Raw genomic sequence first — 8,503 nt, 5'->3', positions numbered from 1 at the left:
ATTGAATATTAATCCGAACATTTAAACATCTCCAAAACCTTAACTCTATTCTCATATCGTTTTCTCAACAACTCGTTGTTTGCTTTTCTTAATTTATTGTCTTTTGTGCTGTTTGATCTTCAAAAATATCATTTCAACTTGTCTAACTAGAACAATTAATCAACCATTGCTTGTTTAGTCAATTAATCTACGTGGGATCAATACTCACTCACCTGAGTTTATTACTTGTTACGACCCGGTGCACTTGCTGGTAAGTTGTGGTTTGAAATTCCAAACCAGATGCGACAGATGAGCGGCTACTACAGTAATTCGGTAGGTTCATTATGTAGATATTAGGTGGCATGCTATTTCCAGATGCATCTGACTCCTGCATGCACATGTGGTGGTTACCTTTGTTGGAGGACTTGAATCACTGTAGCCGATTGTCTTGGGGTTCAACCATTCTTGCTTGGTTGTACCGCCAGATGTGTCGCGCTACGGACTATAGGAAACTAAATTTAGGGGATGCATAGGGTTGCTTCTATCATGGGCATATCATCGTATCTCAAGCTGTCGTCCATCTGATTTTGATCAGCGACGATTTTCGTTGATGGAGAGGTACGACTAACTTTTAGGAAGTGTATGTTTCATTATCAGCTAAATTTGATGAGGTAAAATTGATACGCTTTTTTATTAGCAAGTACACCAAATAGATCAAGTAATACCACGGTGACTGAATATCATTCCACCGAGGATTAACAGATTGAGGCAAGTAACATCTAATTGAATCTCTAATTAGATCAATCAGACCTTGGCAAGAGGAATTTGGATAGTGAAGTAGAGAAAATAATAGTAAAGAGAGAATTGATTTTGGATTGATTATTAGGCAAGAGAATGCTTAGAGAATTAGAAAAGTAATCAAGAATAGGGAATGTTAAAGGCTTCGGAGATGTTAAATTCTTAGAAAGAACAATACTTGTGTTTTTATCATTTATAATCAAATTCCAATGTCTTGACAATTCAATATCTTTTAACTTAATTAATCGTCAAGTCTTTGGTCAACTAATTAAGAGAAAAGGTTAAAAACAATTTTAGTTTTAAGCCACACAATATTCAAAGACTATTCCTAGCTGAATTATATGTCACATATTCAAAGACTAGTTCTAAATAATTGAAGATGTGACATTAGACATCACACAACTACATGGGCATGATGGTAGGGTGGGTAGGAGCGAGTGGTTCCCCCATTATTTGGGAGGCTGGTACAAGATGTAGGATGCCTGACTGGACCATGTTATATTCGTACACCACGCATTCGATCTGCATCCATCCCAGTGATATCTATGGTGGTACTTCCGTATATTGCTTGGTCAAGGGGACTAGGTTGACGCCATAGTTAGTTATGTACCCGATGATTTGTCGGTTGACTTTTCACCTTACTGGAGTTGCATCAGCCAGAGGATGACAACCTCCCTCAAGTGCAACCACAAGGGATGAGACGTGGGAGAGGGCATGGGAAGTGAGGGGCCCGTGGAGGTCATGGGGCCAAAGCTCCTATTATCCCATAGAGAGTGTATGATGATGTGGCTCATAAGGAGTTAGTTGTTTCGGACGCATCGGCTGATACCAGAAGCTCCACCCTTACATATATTTTGACACTCGAGGGACCACACCAGACACAGACATCAAGAGTTGTCCCTATCCATGGGCAGCATGACTCAGAGGCAAGTCCGAGCCACCAGTGGGATATTCCCTTCTCCTCTACATTTAGCCAGTCAAATGTCCATGGGTCCCCAGCCATTGCTGTAGACACAGGATTTAGATACTGAAGCTAGGTTTATCCTTGGTTGGACTTAGTCACTGCTTAACCCACCCTCTGCTATCTTGGGAGCCATGACTGGTGTGACACAGACACAGCCATTTGCACAGATGCATACCTCTACAGCACCCTCAGCATATGTCCTGCAACACATAAATGATCCATCCTCTTCATCGGATACTTGTGGGGATCATGGAGATCTTAGAGGCCATATGAGCTATCATATCAATGAGACATCTGATCCCCCCCAACCATCAGATACACCTACATATCCACCATCAGATCAGATCGTAGATCCACCAGCAGACCCTCCACTTGGTCGAGGTCACAGAGAGTTCCATCCTCCTCTATGTGGGATAGGTGGTTGTTTGGAGGCACCTCGTCTCACCGTGCCACACAGGGTGGTCGACATGACCGCGGAGGTCGGGAGTAGTATTTATGGTTACTTATTTGGATAATATTTTCTATTATAGTTATTAGGGTTTTTCTATGGAGAATGTTTGTATTATAGTAAGTAGAGATGATTACTTTTATTTATTACTATTATGTCTATGTGTTGTTATGAATATTATATATAACGAGAATGTTTTTATTATAATTATTATTATTCTTTGTTACATGTGAAATACTAAATTAACATAACACAAACTATAATTATAACAACCATAACAATATCATAATCATAAACTTTGCATTCGAATAACAGTTGACAATAAAAAAATACCAGTAGAATGACACAACCATAACCTAAAATTAGCATCTAACGGCCACCTGAAGTGGAGGCTCCTACATCAAATACAGTGCATATCCTTTATGTGTGGCCCACCTGATGACATAATCCACATCTATTCTCTGTTGTCCCCTCCACGACCTCTCTTCATTCTCATCAGCTGCGGATTAGGTTGAATACGGGGACCATCATATGATGGCCAGTCATTCTCGTGACCAATCGATCTGAACTCCATACTATACACCTTAAATACGGTTTCCATCTGATACACGGGACATACGTGAGCCCTCCAATCAAGTCTAGCATGGGAGCACACTGTGAGAATATGGCGACATGGAAGGTGAAGGACTTGGAAGTATCCGTATTCACACTTACCCTCATCGAGCAACACTTGGTAATTATGCTGCCTAGATCCTGGTACTGCTGCTAACTCCTCCATTGTAAAATTTGTTCTCGAACGATCAAACTGCTAAACGTTCATCGTGTTCACATGCTTCGAGTTGAACTCTATAGCCTTCACAAGTGTTTGTGAGAATTCATCCCCCACTTGAACCCGTGCTTGAGCTTCTATGTCCTTCCTTGCAAAAAGCTCACACATTCAGAAGTAGGTTGACTTCACAAGAGCGGTTATCGGTAGGTTATGTGTGGCCTTCATGACAACATTCATGCACTCAGAAATATTGGTAGTCATGTGCTCGAACCTGCGGCCCTCATCACTATACCGTGCCTATTGTTCTCATGGCATTTCTTCGAGCCAATTCATGATTGCAACATTCTCTCCCCTCAATATGACAAAGTAATGAGCAAATTATCGACGTGACTTTGAATATGTTGCACTCACCAAGACCTTATTCAAATCCTTGTTCTTAAAATGCATCATAAAGTTAGCTACAATATGTCGGGTACAAAATGCTTTATAAGCATGTGGAGGTTTCCACCCACTGCCATTAGCGTTCAGCGTAGCATCAATGGACTTGTGCCTGTCTGAAATGACTAAAAGGCCTGGCTGAGGCACCTCCTGTTCCCTGAGGTTGGACATAAAGAATGACCAGGCCTCCCTTGTCTCTCCCTCGACCACAGCAAATGCAATGGACAAAATGTTTGAATTACCATATTGGGCAATCACTACAAAAAAACTGGTTAAAACATCAATAATATTAAGGCTGTTTTGTGAAAACGCCACAATATTCATGGATTAAGGCAGTTTACTTCACTGCCATAATATATTTGTAAGTTAGGGACATTTTTAGTGATTTTGGCAGTACTAACCGTTGTTATCTATTATTTAATTAAAAGAAAGCCCAAGCTAAACCTAATTGGGAGTAGAAGAGTAGAGCGTGAGCAACGAGCTTCTCCTCTATTCTTGTGAGCTTCTCTGCCATTGATGTGAGCTTCTCCTCCATCGAGCTTCTGCGTTCTACATTGTGCGAAGTTCTTACCCTAACTCGTCTTCTCCGTGTCCATTCTCACTTCTAGGTTTTATACAAAATTTTCATCCTCTTATTCTTCATCTTCTTTTGATTCATGATTTGTTAATTCCTCTCTGTTTATTACTATTCTTTCGATTCCTTGTTTTATGTGTGTGAGAGTTGCGTTGGTGTGGCAGAATTCGAAAATGACATCGCTGCTGCTCTGCGAGCTTCTCCTCCATCGATCTCTCTCCTCCATCAATGATTCTTTCCTTCCATCAATGTCATGTCCATCAATGCTTCTCCTCTAATGGCACATTTGCTTCCATTGATGCGATTTGCGAGGTATTCTATTAGTTTTTGTTCTTCGAGCTTCTCTTTTCCTCATCAACCTTATTTTGTTTAATTCTAGGTTTTGATTGTTCTATGCTAACTGCTACTTATTTTATTTAATTCTAGGTTTTAGTTTTCTTCCTTATTTAATTTATTTTAGGTCAAAAATTAGGAATTGTTAGAAGAAATTGAGTAAGGTCTTCACTGAATTTCTTCATAATTATAGCATTGATTGAAATCATGTGAATACTTGTTTTCTACTGGTATTATGTGCACCGTGAATTGCATAGATGTTCTTCTTCATGTTTTCTGTTTGTAGAAAAGTTTTTAAGGAATTTACTTGAGTTGTTGTACTTTTTTAATTTTGAAAGCGTGGAGTGTCGAAGTCTCAACCAAATTATTTGAAATCCTATTAACATTCTAATATGGTATATGTCAATTATTTATATAAATTCTTGAAATCTAGCTTGTTCGACTTGTTGGTTATAGCAAATTTGTAGTAACTATAGTCGAAGAGTCGTAACATACACAATGAACTGGGAGTAGTCAATTGCTTAAGTTTAGTTTATTATTTGTTAAATCTATGTGCTCAAATTCATAGAAAGTGGTCACCAAACTCAACCTCTAATTCATATTTGCCTTCACCATGTTTTCCTTTCCTCAATGTTGTTTTGCAGGTAAAGTCTTGTTCTTGATTGGGTTCTTGGAACTCGTGGTGATCCATAGAGTAAAATGTCCTTGATGCAAATGTTGCATTTGTTCTTCTATGAATTTGAGTTGAATAGTTGAATTTGTTGCAGGCTCTTGCTAGCTGTTTTTGCTTTCAGAGTTTTCTTCATAGGGTGATTACAGAATGTGGGACTCAGGACTTGGATGAAAGCATGCCTCTTGCACTTTCTTTAGCTTCTTTATTACAAGGTAGCACCTTGTTAAGTTTATTTCTCATCCCATTGTATTTCATTTTGTATTTTATGCAAATTGAAATAACTTGAATGCCTAAATGACTGGTAGATGTTTGGTCAAAGTTTTTTTATATTAATTTTACCTAACAAGATATTTTATATGATTTTTGCATCAAGCACCATTGTATAACTTGTCCATGTTATATATTTGCAGAGCTTGGTTCAGTTTGTGAAGAAAAAGGTTACTCTTAGTCCACGAAAGGTGATGCTTACCGTGACTCATTACATTCCAAACTTTAATCTGACAAACCTGCAGGTAGAATTTTGATACTTAAATGCTGTAATGACCGAATGATGCTTTAGGTTTCTGTATGATTTATTCTTGATTGTATGTCTTGTAGGATGCCTCTAATATATACAGTGTTTTTGTTTTATGACAGGGGCTAATTATCTCTTTGATGCTTGATTTGATATTCATTCAACCTGTTAATGTTATATTCTAGAAATAAACATTATGAATTTTAGATTGAATGAAGTAGTTAGTGTTCCATTGACATTTTCTTTTAAATTGATCATCTTATGTTACTTTTTGCAGGGATCTTGATAACTCTAATCTATCTGAACATTTGGTATCTAAACTTGGGAAGCTTAAGCATTTTATAATATCTATATGCTATATATACTATGGTTAAAATTTTTTGTGTCTTGTTGTTCAGGCGAATTGCTTGGTGACTGGTGAAACTGTGGCTATAAAAAAGGTTCTTCAGGACAAGAGATACAAGAACCGGGAATCGCAAACTGTGCGCCTTCTTGACCACCCTAATGTTGTGTCTTTGAAGCATTGCTTCTTCTCAACGACTGAGAAAGATGAACTCTATCTTAACTTGGTATTGGAGTATGTTCCCGAGACTGTCAATAGGGTGATCAAGCACTACAACAAAATGAATCAAAGGATGCCATTGATATACGTCAAACTATATTTTTATTAGGTTTTATGTTGTTGATATTATTTATATGTATTATTTTTTTTGTCCATTCCTGTGATTGTGATCTTAAACCCACCCTATTTGTCACTTTGTTGGTGTGCATTAATCTCTACTATTTCTTATGTTGTAGATATTTAGAGCAGTTGCTTATCTTCACAACAGCATTGGAGTTTGTCACAGGGACATAAAACCTCAAAATTACTGGTATATTCTTATAGAAACTTGTTTATTTGATTTCTCATCATACAATTTGTCTTATACATGCTAGATTAAGTTATTCATGTGTTGTTTGTCTCATACTAGGTCAATCTTCACATCTACCAGCTGAAGATATGTGACTTTGGAAGTGCTAAAATTTTGGTTAGTGTATTCTTTAACCCGAATTTCTTAATGTTTGTTTTGAATGATAATATTATGTTATAACTAAATTATGCATACCTTTTACAAGTAAAAGGTGAGCTAAACATATCTTACATCTATTCAAGGCACTACAGAGCTCCTGAGCTCATATTTTGGGCAACTAAATACACTACTGCCGTTGACATCTGGCAGGTGGTTGTGTACGTGGCAAACTATTACTTGAACAGGTATTTAGCTTCTTTTAAGTAGGCTTAATACTTTCAAGTTTAGAATTCATATATGTATAGAGACTAAGAATGAATTTCTAATTCTACCCCTTTCAACCTCTCTTTCTGGGTGAGAGTGGAGTAGACCAACTTTTTCTTATGTTATTTTTTAGTCTCTGTGACTTTTAAAATAAATAATGACTTCTAAAATTTCACTATAAAATAAAAATTGGAGAAATTGTGTGTGTGTGTGTGTGTGTGTGTGTGTGTGTGTGTGTGTGTGTGTGATTTACTAGGCTTCTCTGTGATTTGATTAATTACACTCACGATCTACCTTGATGTGACTAAGTAACAATGAAAAATTTTTGGGATCAATAGTAAGTTCAGACACAACTTACATCATTTTGGGTTTGGTTCTGTCCTTCTCTATGAGGTCATGTGGGCTATAATTGCTTCTTCTTTTAACTATCTTTCTCTTTTCTAAAATTTAAATGCCACAAGTAGTACAGAGGCAACAATAAATATATATTCTTGTTGTCTATAAGATGCATCCTAAGCAATCAGAGCTAGTAAACCATATTCAATTCTTAGAAATATTTAGTAATAATGCACTCTATGTATTTGTTATTTTGCTTCTTAGAAATTAGAATCATTTAATTACTTCTAGTTTAGTATTTCAATAACTCTCTTGCATTCTTTGTATATTGAAGAATTACTACTCAATTACTGTCATGAAATAATACATATCTAGTTTATTACTTCTGCTCTACTTTTGTCCATTTTCTTTTTGAATTTCATGATTATACTTTAATTTTATACGTTACTATTTTGGTTTAGTTTAAGTACTGGGCGATGATATGATCTGTGGCATTTTCAACTAGGTGGGACCAGCTATGTTTTTACTTTTTACCAAGTGGGAAATTTTGAATTTTTCGTGATTTTGCAAGAGGAGGTAGATGGTGAAATTGAAGACAAAAGTGAAATAAATGGTAGACTGGAAGAGTCCACTAGCGATTCCAAAAGCATGAGGTGAAAAGAATTTGAAGAGGCTTAAAAGCAGTGGAAAGTCCAAGAAAGTTCTTTGGAGACTAGGAATTATGGTGGGTTAATTTCTCAAGCTCATGCCAATACTACCAGAAATGTTATGATGCCAGAAGTCTACTTTTTAGCTCACAGCTCATGTCCTTCGAGCTCCTTTTTTTTGCATGGCTATGCTAATACTTCTCAAAGCAATAATTAATGGATATGATTTGCTTATTTATTTGTATAGGAGTTATTACTTTTGATTTTCAGTACTAAAAAACTATATATTATGTTTGATACTTTATTTATGAGTTATGTAATATTATGTTTATGGGTTATGATTTTTTGTTATTGTAAAATTTTAAACAAAAAATTGTTTGTTTAACGAGGTAAAAAATTAATAGTTAAAATGCCTTTTTAAACGATAATAAATGTCATTTTTAACCGGTAAAAATGTCGATTTCAAACGTTGTTTTAACCAATTAAAAAATATCGTTTTATTTAGAAATAACGGCAGTTTAAACTGCCATTTTAACCAACTTAAAAATGCCGTTTTCTCAAACTGCTGTCTCAATCCACACAAAAAATGGTGTTTTATCCGGAAATAACGACGGTTTAAACCGCCGTTTTAACCATGAAAATTGTGGCAGTTTTTTAAAAATCACCGTAATAACCAAATGGCGTTTAGAATTATGGCGGTTTATCTTAGCCGCCATTCAAGGTAATAATAGCGGTTCAAACTGCCATAATAATCCT

General features: G+C 36.3%; 1 long non-coding RNA gene across 6 annotated transcripts; it reads left to right on the top strand.

Annotated features, from left to right (window-relative positions):
- The first annotated feature begins 2,733 nt into the window (after positions 1 to 2,733).
- On the top strand, positions 2,734 to 8,085 carry LOC112734543 (uncharacterized). Of its 6 annotated transcripts, none has more exons than XR_003813241.2 (10): positions 2,805 to 3,952; positions 4,135 to 4,282; positions 5,071 to 5,188; positions 5,387 to 5,488; positions 5,768 to 5,801; positions 5,889 to 6,161; positions 6,289 to 6,362; positions 6,462 to 6,518; positions 6,644 to 6,745; positions 7,606 to 8,085. It is a non-coding gene; the product is annotated as an uncharacterized lncRNA (long non-coding RNA). The 6 variants fall into 6 exon arrangements; XR_003813240.2 differs by having other exon boundaries at positions 3,699 to 4,004; positions 6,711 to 6,745; XR_003813239.2 differs by having other exon boundaries at positions 3,699 to 4,004; positions 6,653 to 6,745.
- Positions 8,086 to 8,503: the final 418 nt, after the last annotated feature.

This window comes from Arachis hypogaea, chromosome 3 (genome assembly GCF_003086295.3).
Source record: "Arachis hypogaea cultivar Tifrunner chromosome 3, arahy.Tifrunner.gnm2.J5K5, whole genome shotgun sequence".
In the NCBI taxonomy this organism is placed as follows: Eukaryota; Viridiplantae; Streptophyta; class Magnoliopsida; order Fabales; family Fabaceae; genus Arachis; species Arachis hypogaea.
This window is presented reverse-complemented; position numbering and strand designations above follow the sequence as displayed.